Source organism: Corvus cornix, chromosome 13 (assembly GCF_000738735.6).
Source record: "Corvus cornix cornix isolate S_Up_H32 chromosome 13, ASM73873v5, whole genome shotgun sequence".
Taxonomy (NCBI): domain Eukaryota; kingdom Metazoa; phylum Chordata; class Aves; order Passeriformes; family Corvidae; genus Corvus; species Corvus cornix.
The window spans coordinates 11,688,844-11,712,327 of NC_046343.1; the positions used below are offsets into that span (position 1 = coordinate 11,688,844).

Here is a 23,484-nt window from a genome sequence, read left to right on the forward strand (position 1 = left end):
GGAACAGGCGGGGAAAGGGATCTCAGCCAATGGGGTAAAGGCAAGTAGGTGGGAAGTAGCAAGGGAACCAATGAGGACAACACATAGGAGGGACTTAGGGAAGGATCCAATGGAGCGTCGAGGAACAAAGAACTTTCTAGAACTGGTACATATTAAACAAGGGATATGAATATACATAACTTCATACATAAAACAGGGAGGGGAAAACATGCAAACAGCAGAACAAAGGAATTACGGATTCTCACCGTGACTGCGAAGTTATATGCTAAAATTGGGTTGCTGAGCACCACAGCTGGTTGTCTAAGTTCTCCTCAGAAAACAGAGTGGCTGGAGCCACTTGCACCACCACATACCAGCTCTGGTGTGGACTTATTCATAGCCACAGATGCTTTGGGGTGTCCTGCTCCTGCATGGACTCATCCACAGCTCACGGTCCTGTGGACTTGACTTCACAGTGGAGTTCCAGCCTGCCCAGTACGGAACCACAGGAATGCAGTGATGCCCTGGCCCTCTGCCACCTCAGGCATGTGGCCATGGCTGTTATCAAAATGTTCTCAGATGTAGCAGAGTAAGATGATGATAAGCAGTACAGTACTACAAGCAGTGAAACCAAAAAGCAGCTACTACTAAGCATTAGACTCAAATTAACATAAAGGCAAGTGAAAGGAATAAGATTAATTTGTCTTTACAAACAGACCATGTGAATCTGCTTGTAGATAGAGCTAGCAACTTATAGATAGGGAAGTAATAGAAGAAATTCTTAGTTCTAGAAAATGTTACTAATCAACATGGACTGTTGCTCAGCAAAGGCCATGTTAAATTCCTGAACTTAGAGAAAAAGAACAAAGACATAATAGAATAATGAATAGATTTTTTCTTTCTTTTATATAACAAAAGGGGGGTGCATATTAGAGGGGGGCATAGAGTAGGCGATTTGGGAAGTCTGTACCTTCCGAGTACCTCAGCCAATGGGGAAAAGGAAGAGGGAGATGCAGCCAGGAACTTAGGATAAAAAGGAGGCTGTGTCCCTGAACAATTTGAGAGACCCCATGGGAAATGCCCATGGTCTCTCCCTTTATTCAAATAAAGTTACAGGACTCCTCTGTCTGCTTTTTGGACATAAACCTCTGCCATCGTGGATTAATTTTCCTGACACAAGCAAGCCCCATGGTGTCCGTTTCTTGCGCTTCACGTGTTGGAGGAAAATAACTTTAAGGGATGGGACTATGCAATTACACGAATTTATTGTTTAAAATAACAAACGCATCAGTCGAGGCATGAGATTTTACAACACCTCCGAGTAATGGCGACTATTCACAAGATTTAGGGTTACATCGTAATTTATAACTTTCTAATCCAATAGATACTTAAATCGACACTTTGTTTTAGATTAATGACCTATCACCTGTGGCACTTCTCACTGCAATGCAGCTATGTCTTGACCAATAACTTCTCATGTCACGTACACACAGTTGTCTCTCTTATACCATCTACATTCTTAACTTAAACTATATAAAATCACACTATTATATTTTAAAACCCTTCACCAAAACACCCAGTGTACAATTTTACTTTTAATGATAGGAACACAAGTTTGTAATCCTTTTGCTTAAAGTCCACAAATCTCTGTCAATTAAGCCAGACCTAGTCTCTTCCAGGGTTGTAAATCAAAGCCTCCTTTAATTGCAGGAGTTTCTACTCCCCTGTCTCCCACACCATGGCAAGTACAGGAGCCTGCTGATTAATAGTTAAACAGCAATAGCTATATATTTGATCTAGAGCATTCCAATCAAATATGTTACCTTGAACCCTTTGAGCCCCACATTAGGGCCAAAAAGGACTGTCATGATTTAACCCCAATTGTCACCTAAGTACCACACAGCTGCTTGCTCAGCCTCCTGGTGTGGTGTGAGAAGCAGGAAAGGCCTTGGCTCTGTGCAAGCACTGCTCAGCAAGAAAAAAACATCCCTGCGTTATCAGCACCAGTTCCAGCAGAAATCCAAAACATAGCCCCATGCTAGGTACTGTGAAGAAAAGTAACTCTCTTCCACCCAAAACTTCATAGGTCTTAAAACGGACAACATGCCCCAGAAAACACTATTTCTGGTTTATTGCTGCACAAGGTCCCTGCAAGGTGAGCGTAGTTAAGAAGTACTGCTGAGAGCTGCCCCTTTCCTGGTGCCTTTTTCCCCTCTTACCAATTGTGGGTTGAAAATTAGTTAGTTAAAGTTCTCAGGTTTGGAATTGTATGTGTGGTAGGAAGGGTCAATGAGTGAATGCGGTGGCCAGTGAACATACAAGGGAGAGAGAGTTTTCAGTAAGACAAGTCCCTAGTACCACAAGAACCACTTCATGTTAGCGTGTCTGGAGGGGCTTCTCCCGGGATGCTTGTTCTGTTATGTTAATCTGTCCCAGTTTGGATTCCCCGGTTGGCTGTTAGCCTCTACCCCTTGTCACTCCCTCAGAGCTTCTTCATTGGTCCCTGTTCCCTAGTCCTGCCTTTTCCCTGCCCCTGGACAAAACTGTGAACCTCGTGATCATGTTCGCATTTGCCTCTGCTACCTTTGACGGTGTAGAAGCAATAAATGCTCCTGCCGGAACGCATGCAAATGCCCTTCTCGACTCTTTGCTACCAAGTATAATATTGAGCCCACCCGTGCTTCTGTGGCGGCACACGAGACCCCACGGAGCCGGGCAGGGACATTATAGGTGAACTTCATGCAATGGAGGTAGAATTGGATGTTGCCACACCAACAGTGAGAGGATGTTGTCACTGGGATCATGCGGGATGGCTGTGGAAGGATCCAGAGACCTTGGCAACAGCTTCTGGGGAGCTTTGGTGCCAGGCTGTGATAAATCAGGAGCAGAGGGGAAAGGGTACATCTGATAGCTCTCGCTGTGAATAGCACAGAGCGCTAAAGGAGCTGGGGTAAGTAGGCAACAAGTGCTCTGTACCGAGCCCTGGGATGCGTAGGTGGCGGAAGGGATGCGGGGGGATGATGAGACCCTGGCAGGTGGGGTTGTGTGCCGCAGTGTTAGACGAGTGGCTAGCTCAGAGGCCAAGCACTGGGCAGCTGATTTGCCTGCTGTAGCGGCAGAGGACGAGCGCAGGCAGGGAGCGGGAGGCTAGGCGGGATCCTGAGTGAGACTCGCCTCAACCACCAATGGGTAAAGCGCCAGGAGAAGTGAAGCAACAAGGAGACTCTTCTTGGAGGAAGCAGGAACAGGTTTATTGGAGCTGAGGGGAGCAGGGCCAAGAGAGCACCTGAAAGCCCCTGACAGGGGATTTTATACCCCACTGCTCAGGGCAGAGCATACATAGAACAACCAATAACCACACAGTTTGGGGGTGTAACACAGGCGGAGACAAATACGTCATAACCAATGGGGACTGAGAGGGGCAGGGAGGGTGAACGAGGACCAATAACTAAACAGTGAGGTAACTAGGGGAGGAGAGTTCAGTGGCCATTGCAGACATACAAGGTGGCACGTCTTTCCCGCCTTGATCAACAACTTTTCCCGCCAAGCTGCCAGAGGGCAACCGTGTTGAGGCGGGCGGCCATCTTATGGTTCCTGGGCCTCAGGGGTGTTAAACCATTGGACCTTTTGTCCAACAGGGTCCAGTACACCATGCTGGGAGCCATGGCTCACCACAACAGTTGTGTGGCTGCAGCAGCCGTGACTGTGAACGGAGCTGCGAGGGGGAGCCTCGGCTGCAGGGCGGGACAGGGACACAGGAGTGCCCTGCGATCCCTGCTGGGGCCAGGGTGCAGCGGCAGTGCTGGGCAGGATTGGTACCTGCAGGCGCTGCAGCATTAGGCTCTGTCTTTCTGGGACTACACCAGTCCATGTGTGACACGGATCCCAGAGAGACAGAGAGCTTTCCTTGATCCGGAATGTAGAGCCTTGTCTTCCCACAAGGCAAGGCCTGACCCTTTCTTCAAAATGCAAGCAGACGTTTCCCTGTAAGCGATGCCAGTGTGATGGCTGAACAGCCACTGAAGAGACCTTTTCATGCCTGTTACTTTTTTCTCCACTGCTGCTCAAATTTCATCTGACGTCTGGGCAAGATGCTGTATTAGTCTTCTGTAAATAGCCAGCTGGGATGCTGAATGTTAGTGGGCTTGAGCAAAAATCCCTGTAAATAGTAATTTTGCCCAAAGTGTTTTTCCCAGCTGCAGTGTGCATGTGCACCTCAGAAGGTGGAGAGGAGATGGGCCATCCCTCAGTGGAGCGCAGGGGAGACTGGGCAGAGCTGGGGGCATGAAGTGCAAGTCTTCCCTTTCTTTCCTCTCTGGTAGACTCTGGGCTGTCTGCAGAGACACAGCCCAAATGCGTGCCTGACCCTGCAGCAAGGGATGTTCCTGGGACTGTTGCAGGGAAATCCCAACTGCAGGGCCCTGGGAGCCCTTAGCTCTGCAGGGCAAACACGCAGTTCTCCCAGCCTGTGGGGTGAATAGATATAATGGCCAGTCTCCGTTCCAAAGTGGCCTGGGAGGTGCGAGCTGTCCATGTGTGAAAAAGGTGCCTGCGGGGGCCTGAGAAGCAGCACTGAAAACTTCTTCTCAGCAAGGACACAGAGGTGACTCCATGTGCTGCTGAACCATCAGGTTTGAGAGGGACCGGCTGTGGCACAGGTCAGATCGCAGCAGGCACAGACACCACCTCTGCTGGGATGTTCCCATCTGGGAACATCTGCTTTCAGCAGATCTATTTCCTAAGTGGGATGTTTTTCTTTGGCTGTTGTTCCAGTGCAGGTTCTTCAAAGTCTTTATGACTCAGTTTTGGAATGAGAACAAAACCCAGAAAAAAACAAGCTTAAATCAGCTATTATTTTACTTCAGTTCTCTGTAAGCCATGTGACAAAAACCTTTCCAGCTTCAAGAATCAATAAATTAACATGTTTAACTAACTTGTCATCTTCTTCTTTAATTAAATGTAAGGTGCTGCTGGATTTATTAGTTCTGAGGATTTTGCACTTCATTCAGCATGATACAACCTCCTTTTAAAAATACAATTGACCCCGACTGGGTTTCTGTACCTGCTACTTGTGGAAACTCCAGGCAGGAGAAACAAGTTGTGATTCTCCCTGATGGATTCTTCTTATTTTCAGGGAATATTCTGGGAATATTCTTATTTTCAGGGAAGTTCTCTTCACCTAAATACATCCAGTAGCAAACAGCTCTTTTCTCTGAACTTCTTCTGAGCTTGAAAGTTTTGTCCATAATGTTTTGTTCCTAAGGCTGTTTAGGTGTTGTCTAGTCCTTGCCTATCACATTCCTTCTTAAATAATACACAACCTTTGAGAACTGTTTTTAGCAGCTGTGTGATCCTTTGCTTGGAGTAGAGCTTGTTATGTTTCCTTCCCTGGATTTTGTGAAGGAGGTTATAAATTTTTTTAAGGCATTTTAAATTGTCAGTTTAAGAGTCCCATTATTATGAAACCAAGACTTCTAGTTCCAAAGCTGACTTACAAAACTTTGCTGTGTAAACTAGTTTACAAAACTTCATTTTGGAAATGCAATGCCCCCTGCTTCCAGGAGCCTGCTGACCTCTCGAAGCATGAGTGAGAGAAAAAAGCCAAAATGAAAATGAGAATGGGAGCATTCCTGTGGAAGCCTTGATTCCAGCAGCACAGCACTTTTCTAAGAATGATTATTCCACTAGAAGATAATTAAAACTTGCAAGTTGCAACTAGGTTCCAGATTTTGCTTTTTACCTTCTACCCACTCTTGCTCCAGCCTTTTTTTTTGTTCAGATAAGAAGTTCTCAACAGTTTCTTTCAAGGATTAAAAAGTTTCTTCTGAAGTGCTTTCTTCTGTGCATAGCTTCCCATGCCTTAGTCTGAGATTCTTTTGAAACCAGGAAGGATCTGGAAATGCTTTGCATTGAAATCTAGTTGCTTTGAGGAAGCTTATGTTCTTCTTCAGTTGTGCCTTGGTTGTCCCACATGGTGTGTGTGACCATGCTCTGATTCTTAAGTCTTTTGCTACAGTGATTTGATGCTTTGCAGAAGATTATTATCAGGAAAAGAAGACAGGCGAGGGTCTTTTGAACCCAGCCAATTATGTCTGTCCTCCAAATTTTTTTTCAGTTGGGATTAGCATCCTAGTTTTCTGATTAACACAGAGAGCAAAACGTCATTTGTCTTCCTAATATCTTCAACAGCATGTTTGAAACAGAGGACAGCATATTAGGAACTGGATGCTTCACCTGTGGAACAGCTAATCTTTTAGGTATTCTACCCTGTTTAGGAACCTGAAAAATTTGTGGGGGATTTGTTATCCATGTAGGGTCTCAGTGCTTGTATGACTGTCCAGGCTTAAGGGCCAAATGTTCCTGGCACTTCAACCAGGAGCGCAACATTTTTGTGTGGTGGGGAATACTGTCCAGTATCTAGAGTTTCATTTTCAACTCTGCCTGTGTGACTTCAGTACCTAGGTTCTATTTATAGGTGTAATTTTTGTGCCTGGAGGTACACCTAAAAAAGGACTGGGGCTTCTTTTGGATGTATCCCCAAAATGCAAATCCTCGGAATTCCTGCCATAATGCTGCTGAGCTGCGGTGGCACTGGTGGCTTATGGCTCTTCTGTTTGCTGCAGATGAATTCTCTGATAAACATCTGTTTCTAGGCAAGCAGCTAAAATCTCTATGCCTAAGCTAAGATGCTCCTTGGCCTCCTTGTTCTGTGGAGGCTGATGTGACTGTTTCCAGAGCAGTTTCATCTCATGTAGGATGCGGGCAGAGTGGGATGGCAGCTGAGGAGGAAGTGTTGATGTTTCTATTTCCAACAGCAAATACTTAAATGAGTGAGCAAGAAGCCAAGGTTCAAATTCCCTGATGCTTGAGGGGACTTGCAATCCTACTCACAGCTGAGCTGTTCTGCAGGACTCTTTTCAGCTTCTCCTGAGTGGAACTGCACAGGAGGCCTTGGTGTGTGTGCCTGGGCAGGGACGGGAGGGGAAGGGCTGGTGGCTTGGTGGTTGGGGTTGCAAGGAGAAGAAAGACTGGTTAGCAGATAGCCTCTGGATGGATAAAATCTTCCCTCCTTTGGGTTGGAGAAGAGGGGTCTTGTTTTCTCCCTGTTCCTGTCCTGCTGATGCTTTCTGCTCTCAGGCTCACTCACTCTTGGTTCTGGGTGCCTGGCTCCATGTCTGTGGCTGGGTGTCTGCAGTGGAAGGGGTTGATGTTTGCTGTCCCTCTTGCTCAGGGCTGACTCACTTCCTGCCTTAGTAACTCATTTGAAACCTTCCTGTTTTCTAACTTCTGACTGCAAAGTGAAGCCATTTATGAAGCTTGTGGCAGAAATTGTACCATGCTGCCTGCTGCTATTTTGCAGCACTTTCTTTTCACTTGAGCTGGCTGACAGGCAGCAGTGGAATATTTTTACCTGTTGAAATTCTGCATTCATCTCAGGGAGAACTGTTTGTCTCAAGGGCAGGGTGCAGGCAAGCCAAAGACTTGTCCCGGGGAGGGAGGCATGAGAGGAGATGGGGGCCACGATGCAGGTGTAGGGGCAGATCTCTGCGTGCACTGTGGTTCGTGTGGGGTCTGACTCTGTTGCACTAGCTCTCAGACTTGTTTTCACAGATGTTAAAGCCAGTCACAGGAAAGTAATTAAGAGAATGACAAACCTGAGTAGAACAACTCTGGCAAGGTTTCAAGGCACTGGGACAAGCAATCTGACTGTCACAAAGGACACAGAGCAAAGCTGCAGGGGCTGTGGGCTGTTCTGGCAATAATCCAGCCCTCTGTGCAACTTCGGAGCAAAAATCCCCCTTTAGGATAAGAAATATGTGCATGTACATGCACTTATGTACACAAACAGGCTCTGGGGGGAAGGTTAATGCCTCTGTATGAATCTCTGCAGGCATTTCCTACTGGGAACATTTCCCAGTTTAGAAAAACATGTAATGGAGGGTAGCTGCAGCTCTCCTGTCTTGGCATGTTACTCCCTTTTTGTGAGCCCTGTCCACGAGCAGGCCTCTGGTTTCTGGAGGCTGCACAGGTCATCAGGAGTACACAGAAGAGCTATTTCTACCATCCCCTCTCCTCTCTGCTACCTGGGCATGCCTGACAGCTCTTCAATGCTTGCATAAGAGGTAGGAGCACAGTGTCATAATTTATATGCCTGTCACAATGGGCTGTGAAATGGCTAATCAAATACTACCTGGCTTGTGATATGACCATAGCCTTTGTAAATGTGCAAAATGATCTATGAAAGGTGCATGCTTTATAAAGTATTTCCTCGGTTTCTCTGTCAGCCCAAGCTCTTTTCAATGTATTGGCTATTAAAGCAATAAGACAGAAATCAGAATTGTAAGTCAATTCAGCTTAAAGAAAACAGAAAATTAGATGTACAAAAATAAAGAATAATATATGTATGTGTATAGGCTCTGTATCATATAAAAAGATCCACAGAACTAACTTGTCGTGAAACCAAGTGAAAGTTTGCTTTTAAGAGTATTGAAGGAGAAATTCCAGTTTCTTCAAAATAATGGGGATTTTGCTGTAGTGTTCAATGGAACTAAGCTCCACCTCATGTTGGAATTCATAACTCATACCTCACTGCCTGTCACAAAGAAATACTCTAAGCAGGGATGAAAGATTTATGAAATCATGCATGAAATGGCTGTATGTCTACTCTGCTTTCCGAAGGCTGTATTTTTGTGAAAGATGTTTTATATACAAGACATGATTTATCTCTGATGCCGGCATGTTTTATACTCCTGTAAAGATTTTAACTACTTTGGGAGAGGTCTTCCCTTCTGGGAGGACCTTCTGCCTCAGTGAAAGAAGGAAGTCAGCCTTTTTGGTAAGGAATACAGGGAACAGCAATAAATAGAGCAGAGTAGCTGGAACTATCAGGTGGTCTGGCACTTGGGCTGTGATTTAGTGGCCTTAAAATGCACTGCATGACCATTTCTGATAGTGCTGCACTCAGGGCTGTAGTGTTATTTTGCTTGGCCTAACATATTATTGCCTCAAGAGAATCCAGCCACTCAATTAGGCAGAGATCCAGACTTTATGTCAAAAAAGAAATTCAGTTGGTCAAAACTTTCCAGATGAGATGCAAAGATGTTAATAAGTGTCCTGACTGATGTCAGCTGTCAGGAGCAGTGCACAACATTTCCTCGACCCCTTTGGTCCCTGCATTTGTTTCACAAGCAAAGTGAAGAACCTGTCCTGTCATCCTTGCTCTCTAAAGGCCACTGTAAGTGTTTTGGCTTTACTGTACACTTTCCTGCTTTTGCTTCGAAGATGTGCCGAGGACTGAGGAATCTGCTGCTCTCACCAAGAGCTCTACAGCTTCTCTCTGCTTGAGGTTATCCAGCTGTGATACATGCACATAATGATACCCATCTTTTGGGACACAAGAAACTTGAATTACCTTTACTTAACGAACCAGCAAGGATGTACTGCTCAGCAGAGAATAGATTAATTTAGTTCAGTGTCTTTTACAAAGAAGTTTTTAAATCTGAGACTAGAGTGAGGATGCATTTTGGAAGTTGTACAAGTGAGCGCTGCAAACACAGCTGAATCTCAGCCTGAGATATCACTGTTCCTCTCTTCCTGTGCAACGACTCATTCAAATTAAGGTAAGCATCCACACTGATAAATCCTGCTAGAGCCTTGGCTTCTCTGTGCCCAAACATGATGCAGGGCAGCATCTGAGAGCTCAGGCAATGGTATTTTTTTAGCCTATCAGATCTCTCATGCTGCTGAAAAGCAAAATCCCAGTTTTACATGCTTTTAAAACGTTGGGATTATTTTCCATCTGGGTCTACTCAGTGTCAGTGGATTTGTTGTTATATATTTTGATGTGGATGTTAAAATGGTGAGTGGTTTGTGTCTGAAACCTCTGCTCTAGTGAGTTGTAACTTGTGTATTAGCCTAGTTGAAGGTCTGTAAACCAGATCTTGGGATGAAACAGTAGATGGTACATATTTCTGCCCTGAATATGGACAGCCTGAATTTCTGTACTGACTCAGAGGAATGCGGTTATTAACAATAAATATCTTGCAAGTTTTCCTCTTCTCCAAGGTAGCTGATCCATACATGTGCATTGCTTTTGTGGTAACCCTTAGGGCAAGTACAGCAGAAAACATCAGGGCAGTAATGAAAGGTGTTTGATAGGTTTTTGTGCTGGGAGTGGAAAGTAGATTAAGCTCTGTCTACTTGCAGACATGCAATACATGGGAAAATGTTCCTCGATGCTTCCAGACTCATAGATGGAGCACATTTCTTCATCTTCAGAAGCTGTGTGAAGGAGAACCTCCTGGAATGTATCCTAGAAGAGTCCCCTGGCCTGACTGGGATGAAGACAACCAGTGGAGAGGGTGTGATTTCCGCTGGGTGAATCCTCACAAAGTACCCATCTGAACTGGAAAATGTTGGAGGTGGTGGAGGTTTACTCTTCCAAGGCTAAAGCCACAGGGTTAAATGGTGTCAACCTGTTCTGAGTCTGTGAACGGGGTTTGGAAAAATCTGTCTAATGCCTGGTATATGGGAGTCTACATGGAACAAAACAAGTCTTGTCACTTGCCAGCTTTGCCAGAAAAGCCCATGGGGAGAGTGGGCACCAGAGTTTTAAGCAACCCCTCTCTCAGAAACAATCTGCCTCATGTCAATGATGAACAACATTGGAATGGAGTAAGCAATCCCTGCTGCTGCTTCTGCTGCGTTGTTTGTGGATAAATAAAAGCATTAATTAACCAGACATCTAATTCCACTCCTTTTTAGTAAGCTGAACACGCACTCTGATTATCTTGGTGCAGGTATGGAGAAGTAGATTCGTTTATGCTAGTATCAAATGTTAGTCACATTGTTTTGGATGCGAGAGATGTTAGGCTGCAAGTCTAATCTCTTCTCCTTTAGGGTCTCACTTTTTATTTAGACTTTGAAAATGTATTGAAACGAGGTTTTGACCGAAACTAAATCACTAAGTACTTGAAAGTTAAAGAGCTTATCAGGCATCTGATAATGTTTTCAGGATGTCCCCAGATGAGACTGTGGAGTATACAGAGAGGAAGCTGAAGTATCGAGCTCCTGGCCAGAGCGTCTTCCTGCGCAAGAGTGGGGATTTCTCTGACTTAAGTCTTTAGCTCTGCATGCATGGTCTAAGCCTTGAAATCTGAAGGATAAACAGAACGCAAATCTCCCAGCTAGGCCCTCCGAGCAAGGCTAATGGAGTGCTTTAGCATAGCCCAACTTGCAAGGTCAGCAAAACAATTCTCACCTCTCCCTGTGCTTTCCTGGCTCTTTATCAGCCAAGGAATCAGAAAGGGACTTTCCAGAGCTGTAAACATGTGAGCTGAAGAGATGGAACGACCCTATATGCAAATGAGTTTTGATTCCCTTCCTTTTATAAAGTTTAAGTGTTTTTGAGAGAGAATCAGATCCTCCAGATTGTGGGAGTCCGAGGAGGTTACCTTGGGCCGGCAGTGTCTCTGTGCCTGCTGTCTGCCTTTCCATTGTAGAGAAGAAAATGGAGTGATGTAAAATAGAAAATGAGAAATACAAACCTGTGGTGATGGAAGATGAGGAAGGAACATGAAAAAGAAAAAGCTGAAGAGTGGCAAAAAGATAAAAATAAAATTAATTTTGGGAATTCCACTGTGACTAATAGGCAAAAAAAATGCAAGCTGATTTATTATGTTTATCTTCTGCCTGAGAGCCAGTACGCTTTGTTTGTATAAGTGAAAGGTAATTTGCACATTAAAGATTGAATCAAAATGTCAAATTCTTCCTCAGTTCCTCCAGTTTTGAACCAGGGTAGTTCTGTCAGCTTCAATGGAGTTACATTCTGTAAATGCAATATAATGAATATCAAGTCTTTGAAGTAGTTTTGAGTTATATTTATGCTAACGGGATGAGAAATTTAGAATGACTTAAATATTGTTGTGTCAGGGAATCTGCACATTTTCTGGTGCTTCTCTTCACCGCACAGGAATTTTTTCTCTTGTCCTTCTAATGCTGTTGTGACTTTATTCCAAATCCAATGGAATTCAGAAATAAGGGGTGGTGGTATCATTATGTGCATTAATATTTTCTTTGAATTATGATTTATATCTATTCATTTTTTTCTTTTAAATCTGTATCTTAACCCACTTAAGTAACAACTATTTAAACAGGGAGAGGATGTGAGTTAGTTGATGTATGTAATGGCAGGATTACAAAAAGGTGATTAATTGATGTTTGCCTCTTTGTTTTATAACTGCTTATACAGAGTGTAACAATTTTTTATTAGTAATATAGTCTAGTAGTTATGTAGTGACAAATACTCTAAATACCCAGTACTTTTTAATTATTAGAATGTGTAATTTGGGAAGGAATAAGAAATGGCCATCTACTCCTTCCTTTTTATTGTTTTTTCTATTTTCTTGTTTCGGGTATTTAGATTATTTTTGAAACATACAGATTGACGAGTCATTTCAAGCTTTCTCCATTCCACTATATTTATCAGGAATTAGTTCAGCTGAACAGTTACCACACTACTGGAGAAAGCACAAGTGTCACTTCCAGCATCTGCCCTGGGCATGGTGATCAGATATCCTGACAAAGGAAGGAAGCGTCACTGGGTTTGGGACAGCTCTCTATTCGAAGAGGTAGGAATTTCCTTTGTCCTCAGTCAGCTGGTGTGAAACTGCTTCTTTGTTTACAATACAATTTTATTCCTGAAATTAGAAAGATGAGCTAGAGGTTGAATTCCACACAGTTGCAATGGCTTTTAGCATCTCAGTCCTCATTGCCCTTGTTAGCACACTGAAAACTTGCTTTCCAATTTCTTACAACATCTGGGCACCATTAACTGTTACTGCAGTTGCGTCAATGTGCAGAATATGTGCTTTAGACTGCTACATTCTTCTACACTAAGTTTCATCCTGTCATCTGAAAATATATTCTAATAAGCCAGAACATGGAGCCCACAAAAGTTTGTATTGTTCAGTACATAAAGCTTGCTGAAATTGTCTCCAGGGCTGTGACTTACTATGGCTGAGTATAAATGAAACTATACTATATTGCAACTACATTGTAAGTAAATTGTATAGTGATTACTAAAAAGAATACTTGGTATTAGAAGCCTTTATTATTATTGCTGCTGGCCGGAGCTTTTAAAAAATATGAAATAACTTCTCATGATGCACTTTTGATACTAGTGTTTTAAGTAGCTGTAATGTATATAGATGGCTGATGGTGTAAATGTTATTTTTCTTAGTGATGTAGGCCTAGTGTGTATTTTGCCATGTATTCTTTCTCCAATTAAGTGAAAAAATGCAGAAAAAAAATCAGCAAAATTTGGTCGAAAAATGAAATGGAATTTGCAGTCATTTTTATCTTTCATGAAGGAAAATGGTTTGTTGCACAAAATACAGTGTTGGAAAATGTGATTAAAATGGAGACGAGAATTGAACCTCAAGATAAGCAGAGTGGAATAATTCTACAGCAGAGGAAATTGAAAGTTTGTTATTTGTGGCATAGACATTGAAAATAGAAATGTAACTATCACTTAAAACTGAAAATGCAGCCAGAAAATAACTGGAAGTTCCATAAAGAATTTTGGGAAGAAATGCGCTTGCTTTTGGCAAGCCCAAAATATGTGCTTGGTCTACTCAGATTTATCATGAGATGGGATTTTTTTTTCATATAAGAATTAACAAGACCAGATTTGGTTTTAACTTTTTTAAAAAATGTTTTCTCTGTGTTGTGGGAACAATGAAAATGTCTGTGCATTTGAAGGGACGAAGGCGTTATAGACCTGTTGCATTTATCATTCTGAAGGGTTCAGGGAAAGGAATATCTACAGTTCCTCATCTGGCATTGCCTGTAGTCTTTACTGATATGGGGACAACCTGGGACTAGGGCATGCTTGACACCAGTGTATCTGTGTCTGATGTGAGCTGTTTTATACTGGCAGAGCCCAAGAGCACAGATTAGGTGTGTCCTTTCTTTAAGCCTGCACTGAAACTTTGGCCTTGGGTTTTTCATGGGTGAACATGATCTTTATAGAGCATGGAAAGAGCTGTGTGTGAGCAATCTGCCTGTAAACTTGCATATAAGCTCTACTGAGAGAGAGTAACAATATTTAAAGCTAAGATATGGGAAGTGTTTGCCTTGTACCTAAGCACCAGAGTAAAGAATTTCTTGTGGATCCCTATTCTGTGGCAGAGCTGCTCTGCTGAGGATGGGAGTGAGGGAAGTAGATCTCATCAATGTAGGAAGGGTGTGATTGGTTTTGGTGTAAGTTAACTGCTCATGAGGGCAAGGCAGGCTCCCCACAGCCCAGCACACCAGGCAGCTCCTACAGGAATTGAAATTACCATGGAGAGCAAATGAAGCTGCCTGTCCTGAGCTGAGTGGGAAAAGGTGGGCTAAGGTGAAATAAAAAAATGGGTAATTTTTAAATGGAGAAGACCAAAGTTTGGATTTCAGATTTTGAGCTCTGGGTTCATTACACTGGGCAGAGGTTTTCTCAGTGTGAGGCTGATCTGGAGCTGCTGCAGTGGATTCACGAGGTCTGCCCAGCGAACAGAACTCCCCTGCAAGACACCACTGCTCTGCAGAGCACATGGCCCATGGCCTGCACTGAAATCTCAGCTCTGCCCTGCAGCTCAGCCAGAACCACTAAACTTGAGAGCTCCTGCTGTGCTCCAGTGTTTGTCTGCCTCTGGTGCCACTGTGCTCCTTTCTGGCTGTGAGTTTTCTGCTTTTTTAAAAAAAATTTCAAAATTTCTAGATTAATTTCATCTTCCATTTCGCCCTCTTGTTTCAACTACCCAGCTGTCAGTGTAGCTCTGAGACGTATTTTTCTGCTAGCTGTGGGGACAATGTGTTTAACTAAATAAGGGTGAAAAAGATATATCATGGTCGTAATGAAATGTGACCATGTTAATATTTTATTTCAAGTTTCCTATCGGTGTAAATTAATTACCACCCACAATGAGCTCATTTGTGTAGTATCTGGATTTCATGTGAAGCTACAGTAGATAACTGACTAGCTAAGAAGCATTAAAATCTAACTCTTTGGTTATATGTTCAGACAAATGTAGATGCTTTATTAAAAAGGACAGTTGTAATAACAGCATAGGGAATAAAAGTAGGGAATGGTAAGGAAAATGCAGAGAATTTACACATCGCATTTGTAAGCCATCATTAATTTGATGGCTTTAGGATCTTTATGTTCTTTTCCTGTGTGTTCTGTTTCCCGTTTTCTTTAATTAAAAAGAAAACTTATGGAAATATATTCTTCAGGCAGTTAACATTATTTAATCACTCTGAAAAGGCCTTTTGGTGTAGCAGTAAAACTTTATAAGATGGTTGTCTATTAAGTATCTCTCCTGTAGGAATTCTTAAATCTGGTATAATAAGATCGCCAAGCTATCAGGTACTAAAAGAGTTTGCTGGAATAGAAAAAATAATGTTTGTTAAAGTAGATTCATGGCCCGTTGAAAAGACTCACCTCGCTGCTCCTCTTGCAAAAGCAGAACAATATAATTTTATGGGCTGTCTTGTTTGCAAATGCATGAATTTAATCCTTGAGTAAATGAGTTCTCAGGGAGAGGGAATTATTCTGGGAAGGACACCGAAAGGATTGAGAATGTCACGTGTGAAGTTGATAAAGGGTCAAAGCAGAACTGAAGGCTGAAACTGGCATCAAGTTTTTTTAAGATGAGACAACTAGTGCACTGCAGTGATATTAAAATCTGCAGGAAAATTGAACGAGAGAATGTGACATTTTGCCCTACTTAGGTAAAAAACCTGTAAAGCCAACTTACCTGGAAAATGGCTGCAGAATTATGAGGATGTTCCCTTCCATACCTTTCCTTAGGCTTTTCACTAAAACATCATGTGTGCTGGTAGAGAGCTGGGCTGTGCTGTCCTCCACTGGGACACCTGTGGGACAGATCCATCCCACAGTTTTAAGAGGGAGTGGAGCAATCTTAGAGCATTTTCACCTGTCTCCCTGTCTTGGGGATGTCTGCTCACCAAGCCCATCTCCCTGGAAGAGGGAGCTTGGCAGGACCTCACCCAGACAGGGGGGCAGGGGACTTCAGTTCCCTATGAGCAGAGGGTTTGGAGCACCTAAAGTGCTCAGCTGCCCTTCTGGCCTGGGGTAGCTTAGAGCTACTGAAGCCTTTTTTCTCTGTTTCATGGAAGGGTGTTTCACATTGTCATTATGTGCCTGATTGTGCAATGATGGTGTCTGTCCCCAGCTGGGGTGATAACCACACTGGTGCCCAGGTAGTGCCAGCTCCTCCTCTATAGAAATGACATGGACTTTTCATAGGATGGGGAGACTGTCCTAAGGGATAGGCACTTCACCCTTTCATCTTCCCCACCTTTTCTCTGCTTTTAACATATGATGTTTAATTGTTGACCATTAGGTTTTTTTCCTGCTTGGGACTGGAAGAGGGATTGCCACAGAAGGGGCACACTGCTAGTGAAGGTCTTGCTTAATTAAGTCAGCAAAGATCTTAGCAAGCAGTATTTCAGTGACAAACTAGAAACATCAGACAAGCAAAATTTATTGCTACAGTACCTTATTTCAAAGTTGCAGATGAAGTTGTGTCTTATTTGAGGGCCTTAACAAGATGTTACTTTTGTTAATTTGATTCTTCTTTCCTGTCTTACAGAGTCAAATGACAGATGGGTAAGACTGAGCTGGGCTGTGGGTACCACAAGACAGTTATTTTGCAAATATGCTTGTTCAGAGGTTTCCCTCCCAGCAAGAGAAAAAGAAGCATATTTTTGATTTCTGTTGTTTTCTTGACTGGTGCAGCAGCCTGAGAAGGCAATTAGAGCTGTAAAGACACAGGCACACTGCTGCCTGTTCTGACAACACTGCTGGGGCTGCATGTGGGGCTGAGGTACTGGAAAAGTAGAATGGGATGTTATCAATGATTGTTCTCTGCAAAAAAATACTTGTAATAAAATCAATGCTAGATCAAAATAATTCTATTTGAACCATTGTGTTAAGTAAATTTCCTAAATTTGATTTTTAAAGCTAAAAGATTTAATCTGAAATCCCCTTGAAATCCAAATATTTTATTTCAGACCAAATATTCTTTTCATTGAAACCAAAGGGATTTTTTTCTGACACCTCATCTCACTGGAACACAAAGAAGTATCTTTAAAACTTTAAAAAAAATCTGAATTATTTTTTATAACTTACCTGATGATCTTTATACATAGTCCTATATAACATCTAATTTATAGATCATCCAAATTTTTATCCAATCTATTTTTCCTCAAAAATTCCCCTTTTGGGATATGTAGTTCAATGAAACTTGTGACTTCTCTTAGGTTTGGCAGAACTGACCAGGTGTTTTCTTGTCGGAGATGTCAGCTTTTATCTCCAGTATGATTGAGCAGTGCTTTTCTGTAGTCCAGAACACCTGCCTCTAGGTGAGATTGTCACCCTGGGATAAGGCTGCCACATCTGACAAGGCTGTGTCAGTGCAAAACCATGCAGCTGTAACGCTGAAGGCTTCTACTTGCCTTTTTAACACCCAGACTCTGAGGACTCTGCAGGGCTGCTGCAAGATTTCTTTCTTTTGAGCTTCTGGTTGTATTATTTTGTTTTACAAGGTTGCTGTATGACTCTGGAGGATTTTGCCTCTGTGTCTGTATTTTGTACTTAAAAAAAAAAAAAAAAATCTATAACTCACCTCTTTGAAATTCTCAAAGGCTTCCAGAAAAGTGCAAAATGTTATACTGTTATAGTCCATGGCTGTAAATTTCTTTTCTTCTTACTACGAATTCTGCAACTTGTTAGAGCACATTATGCTTGTGTTTGTGGCCACTTCTCGTGTCAAAGGAATATATCAAATACCCTATTTTTCAAAATATGTGTCTTGGAGCCATTATTCTGCTTCTGACCTACAGTCTGGATACAGCTGATTTGGCTGCAGTGAAGGTTTAACTCTTTTGTTTTACAGCCCCTGGAAGAAGGACAGGCACTGGAGAGAGCCAGCAGGAGTGTGAGATACTGCCATTCATTGTGACAAACTGAAAATTAATGTCATTTATTCTCAGCTTTGAGAACTGAATTCCATGGGTTGTAATTGAATCTGCTCTCAGACCCATGAGTCTCAGTTCTTCAGCTTAGATATTTCTGTCTTCACATACATGGGGGATCAAAGAAGCACTTGATCATCCGCTGCCTCTTCTGGATGGTGACAGTAGCAAGCAGGAGAGGAAGACTCACTGATGTGAATCATTTCAATGAGGAGGGTTCATTGCAAAGGCCTGGCTCTCTCATGTTAAATACCTGTGTAGTGATTAAATCTCTTCTGAACTCATAGGCTCTGTGTTGCTGCTCACTGATTAGCTTAGTTCTTTCCTCTCATTGTTATCAAGGCTACATATAAATCCCTGAGATATTGTTGATTGGCTGATGGTCCCCAAACAGTGCTGAGTGTTGCAGTTCTACGGATAGCTGTGGTGAGCTCCCTTAGACCATGGTAAACCTGGATCTCCCTGGGCTGAACACTAAGTTTCCCAAATGATAATCTGCTCTGCCCTGCTCTCTTAGTACCGCTGCTGTGCATTTACTGCTTCTTTTGCTTTGTCTTATGCCAAATACCCATTTTCAACAAAAGTTGTTACCATAAAGAATATTCATTTTCACCAGGCACCAGCCCACTTATATAAACACAGATTTTCTTTCTTGACGTTGGTGATGTGATCCCAAATTTTCTAGATTAGAGAGTTTCCAGTGTAATCACTGATGGCAATGTGTGCACTGTATGAAGGCTCGGTAGCACAAACATCCCTCTATAGGGCAATTCATTCAAGTCACAGGTTGATGCTTTTTCTTGGAAGACTTATGTTAAAATTTTTCATTCCAGGATCAGGAAAGTAATTGTGGTCTTTAAGCATGTAAAGAGGTATGATTATCAATGAGCTTTCCACACCACTTTCCTGCAATAAGAACACCTTCTAAATTACATTTTCCCAACTCAGTAAAGTGCATCATACACTGATCTTATCCCTATGTTACAAAGCTCTTAAAAGCATAGAAATGCTAAAATCCCACAGGTGCATGAAGATCCTGTTCAGCTAAGTAGCTTAAAACTGCCATGTGCCTTTCATTTTGAATATGCATTTACACTAAAAATAATGAGATATTAATCACTGTTGCCTGTGGATACAGATGTGCCTTCATATTGATGTACTTTAAACATAAATTTTTATCCTAGGTGTTGAAGAGTTTCAATTGTGGCTGTCTGAGATATATTGTGCTCACCAGCCTAGAAATTACATTTCTTGGAAGAGCTCACCATTTCCACCAGCTCCTGCTGTGGGAATATCCATTAAACAAAATGGAGAAACACACCGAGCAAACAACAATATCAAAATTTTGCTTTTTATTTTCCTCTATTATCCTTGTCAGAAAGAGAAAAAGAAATTTGAGATTAGGTTTGGCAAAATCTACAGAAGACGAGATACTGATGGAACATTTTACAGTATGTCTAATGCAGGAAGCGTGGTAGATATTAGATGCCTTATGGTGCAAAACTTCATCCTCTTCCTTCACTGTGAAGCCCAGCCTCTTGGCAGTGATGCAGCAGAGAAGGTGGTGTGTGCATGGTGGTAACAAGGCCATGGATGAAATCAAGGAGTACAGGAGTCTATGCAGTGCCATCTATGGGACAGAGCAAAAATGTGGTATAAGTAATGCTTTTTTTCTCAAAAGAGTACAGTAATTAATGAACTAATAATAGCACTAGTGATGTTGTCTCAAACTAAGCTTAAGTAGTTAAAACACAGAAGGGTGAACAAGTCACTATCATAAGGAGGCAGGGAGAAAATACGGGACTGTTGTTACTCTGATGATGGCTCATGCTTGTGATTGTACTCACAGGAGGGGCCAGGGGGTAACCAGGATGGGTGAGAGCTGTATGCGTACCCCCAGAGTGTGGTTCGTCACCCCCTACAAATTCACACACAAGGTTACTACAGCTTTGGTGAACTGCAAGTGGGATGTCACTACCAAAAAGTTGGTGGCCATATCTGCATGGGGCTGGACCTCCGCAAGTGCATGGACTGGCTGTGTCCAGGTGAAAGTCAGGAAACCTCTGTCTAAGCTTTGGGCTTCACCTCTCCATGAATGATGGCCTTCATGTAGGAAAACAGTCTCCTAGCCTGTGTGTAATGAAAAATTAGATGGTATTTGTGTCCTGAGCAAATACATGTTCTGATCATAGCCTTCAGATGGAAAATGGTAGAGGAAAAAGATGTCCCTAGAGTTCATTATTCCGAAGTGGTTTTCCTCTCACAGCTGCCTGGATGTTTCTGTGCTCTACAGTTGCTGCTGGGTGAGAGAACAGATTAAAATGAACAGGTACAGAGCTACTTTGAAAGAAGATGCAAGCCTGCCTTTCAGCCCTGCAGTGACCAACCATTCAATGTGTTCTTCCTTAGGCCCAGGCTACTGTAGTTGCCTTTGAAGCTAGCTTGCCCTTTCATGACAAGGCATCTTCTTTTGAGATATTCTTGACATCTTTAAACCAGATAAGTTTTCAAGTCTCAGGCTGCCTTACTGACAGTGCTGTGTCTTTCTTGCAGAATATAAAGTATTTTTAGCTTGTGGTTTCAACCAGTGTACCTTCTGTCTGTCTCATTTTACTGCCTCACAATATACCTATTTGTTCTGCTTCACTCTAACTGGGGCAGCTTCAGGATGGCCCAGCCTGCAGGTCACACCCCCCAGCCTGCACATAGAAGCAATGCAGGGTCACGGTGCTGAAGGTAAAATGACCCAGTGGCTCCTTTTCTAGGGCTCTATCAAATGTACAACACATCAGGGTGTATTAATGGATATAAATCTTTACTGAATCCACCAGCTCTGTGCACAACCACCAGAAGTTGAAGCATCACAACTTTGATGACGGCATCTCTTCTGGAGGATTTATCTGTTGCCCCAAATGTTTCATACCAAAGTGAAATTCTGATTTTTCATTGTACTTTTAAGTACAGAAGTGTTCAGGTGAATTCATCTAAATTTGTTAGTGCTGGCGTAGATTTGAAACTACTTTTTGGCACAAGTAAAGGTTTTCCTAAAAATATATACCCTCTCTATATCTCTTGATCTACAGCACCTTCTGGTGCTTATTCACAGATCTCAGACTCTTTATTTTGTTCTTAATAAATCCCGGGCTGAAACCCCGGCACAGCTCTGGCACATTAGCAGGGCTACCTACATTTTGCAGATGAACAAACTGGAAGACCAAACACTTAAAATGTAGAAGCCCTGAATCCTCTTGCATACTTCTTCCTTTAACTTGTCATTTTCTTCTTACTATTCACAACAAACAAATTAGGAAAAACATCTACATAGTGCTATGAGCGTGCCCCGGTGTCACCACACTGCTTGTGTGGTTTGTTGCCCTCCCTTCGCTTGACTGACATTCTGTTCCCACTTCTTGGTTCTTGATCCCACCCTGCCTCTATCAGGGCAAATCTCTTGAAATTTTTTTGCTTTTCTCTCCAGTATATAGTGTATTATCTTTCTCCCTCTTTATGTTATTTTTTTTCCCTTTTTTTAGCCCATCCCCCAGGATTCTGTTCTCCTTGATCCAAGACACTGCTTGAATCTGGTGAAAAAAGTAAACCTCTTGTGCTGGAGGGCCTGATGAACTGCTTCAAAACCAGAATGAGAACAAACAGCAAAGCAGCACAGAGAGAGGAGCTGCAGATGGTCTCTAGGTGCTGGTGTGTTTCACTTTGCAGGTAAGGGGAAAATGTGCCTTGTGGCATTGACCACTACTCCCTTTTGCTGCCTCCCACCCATCATCCTCTCCTTAAGCTTCTGCGTTTCTTCCTTAACCTGTTTGTGCCTTGCCAGGTGAGTGCTGTGGAGAGGCTCAGTGCAGGCTGCAGGGAGGTGTTCTCAGCAGATCATTTCAGGTACCTCCAAACAGTGGCTGTGCATTGCACACTTATCTGAGGATGGCTCTGCACAGCCTGCCCTTTGGTAATCCAGGACAAGGCAGCTCTTGCCGACTGTGGCTCATCTTTTTGGCTAGCATCCCTTTTTGCTTCCAGGAAAATGATGAGTTTATGTCAGGTTCAGTAATCCTGATGTCTGCACAGTCGAGAGAAAAAGCATTTCACTGTGAGAGTGTGTGTGCCTGTACAGCTTTGACAAGCCTCTTGTCTCCCTTGGTGAAGAGACAGCAGGGCTGAAAATCTATGGAGTCATATTTGCTGACTAAGGTCACTAGCTGGCAATGGCTCAAAATATGTTTTTCTGGCAGACCAACAGTACGGAATGTTGTGCTTTTTCTGTTTCTTTCCTTGAAAAAATACTCTACATCAGAAAAGTTAATGCCTCAAGAGATCCAGGAAGGTCTGTTCCTTTGATAGGATACATACATGCACTCTAGTACAGAATTCTCTGTTCATTGGCATCCCTTCTTCACTCTGCTGTGCTAGCCTATTTTCACATTGGGAAAGAGAAATTTTTATAACTTACACTATAAACTATATTTACTAGATTGTCTTTCTGGTAGCTATTCTTTTTTTCCACTTTCTGATCACTTACTGTCGATGTGGAGAAGGGTGTTGGGCAAAGCCACCTGGACAGGCTGTACCAAGATCTCACTGAGTGCCTGAGATGTTTCTGCCTGCCATGAAGTAGCTAATTTCTAAAATGAGGAACTTTTCCACTTTTTAGAAAATTCATGTTCCATGCTAAAGATAGTACTTAAACTGCCTCCACACCTATGAATCATAAAATCACAGTACCATAGAATGGTTTGGTTTGGAAGTAATCTGAAAAATCATGGAGTTTTAACCACCTGCCATGTGCAGGGCAACATTCCACAAGACCAGGCTTCTCCAAGCCCCATCCTGGCCTTGAACACTTCCTTGAGTACTTGAAATTAGTCAAAAAAAGCATTTTGTTAGAAGAATCTGCCATTATAGCTTTTCTTACTTTCATTTTTCTAACTTTTTTTAAAAGCTTTTTTCTGACTTTGTTCCCCTTTGTTTTTCTTTGTCTTTTACTCCAGAAGAATTTTGGAGCAAAAAAGAATACAGTCATTAGGAGAGGAAGCTGTGACATTTCAAGATGGGAAGGGAATTTTAAATCACGTTTGAAATAAAATTACCTTGCCCAGAAGATCTGTCGATATGGAATAATATCTCTTGCTTGCCTGTAAACTCATCTGCTGTGCAGGTGATGGCAGGGTAAAATGAGCCTTCAAGCATCACCACCAAAGCAGGAGGCAGCACTTGCACTGTGCTGTGGAGGTACCCCATAGAAGCAGGTCATAGATAAATGAGGCAATGTGTATAAAAACAATAATCATTTAGATGGTTTTTCAGATTCATAATAGTGTAAAAAATAATGATCATTAATTTGTTTTTTAGAAAAACACTCAAACCCAGACAAACATTTCCATCTTCTATACAAAGCAATTCAATTACTGTTTTGGTGGAGTTGAATCTCTTGGTATTCCTGTGAGAAATTTTGCT

General features: G+C 42.5%; 1 long non-coding RNA gene across 1 annotated transcript; it reads left to right on the top strand.

The window, feature by feature from the left end:
* Positions 1-7,908: 7,908 nt before the first annotated feature.
* LOC109146419 lies at positions 7,909-21,811 on the top strand. The gene is made up of 3 exons (XR_002048406.2): positions 7,909-8,102; positions 12,467-12,608; positions 21,552-21,811. It is a non-coding gene; the product is annotated as an uncharacterized LOC109146419 (long non-coding RNA).
* The last annotated feature ends 1,673 nt before the right edge of the window (positions 21,812-23,484 follow it).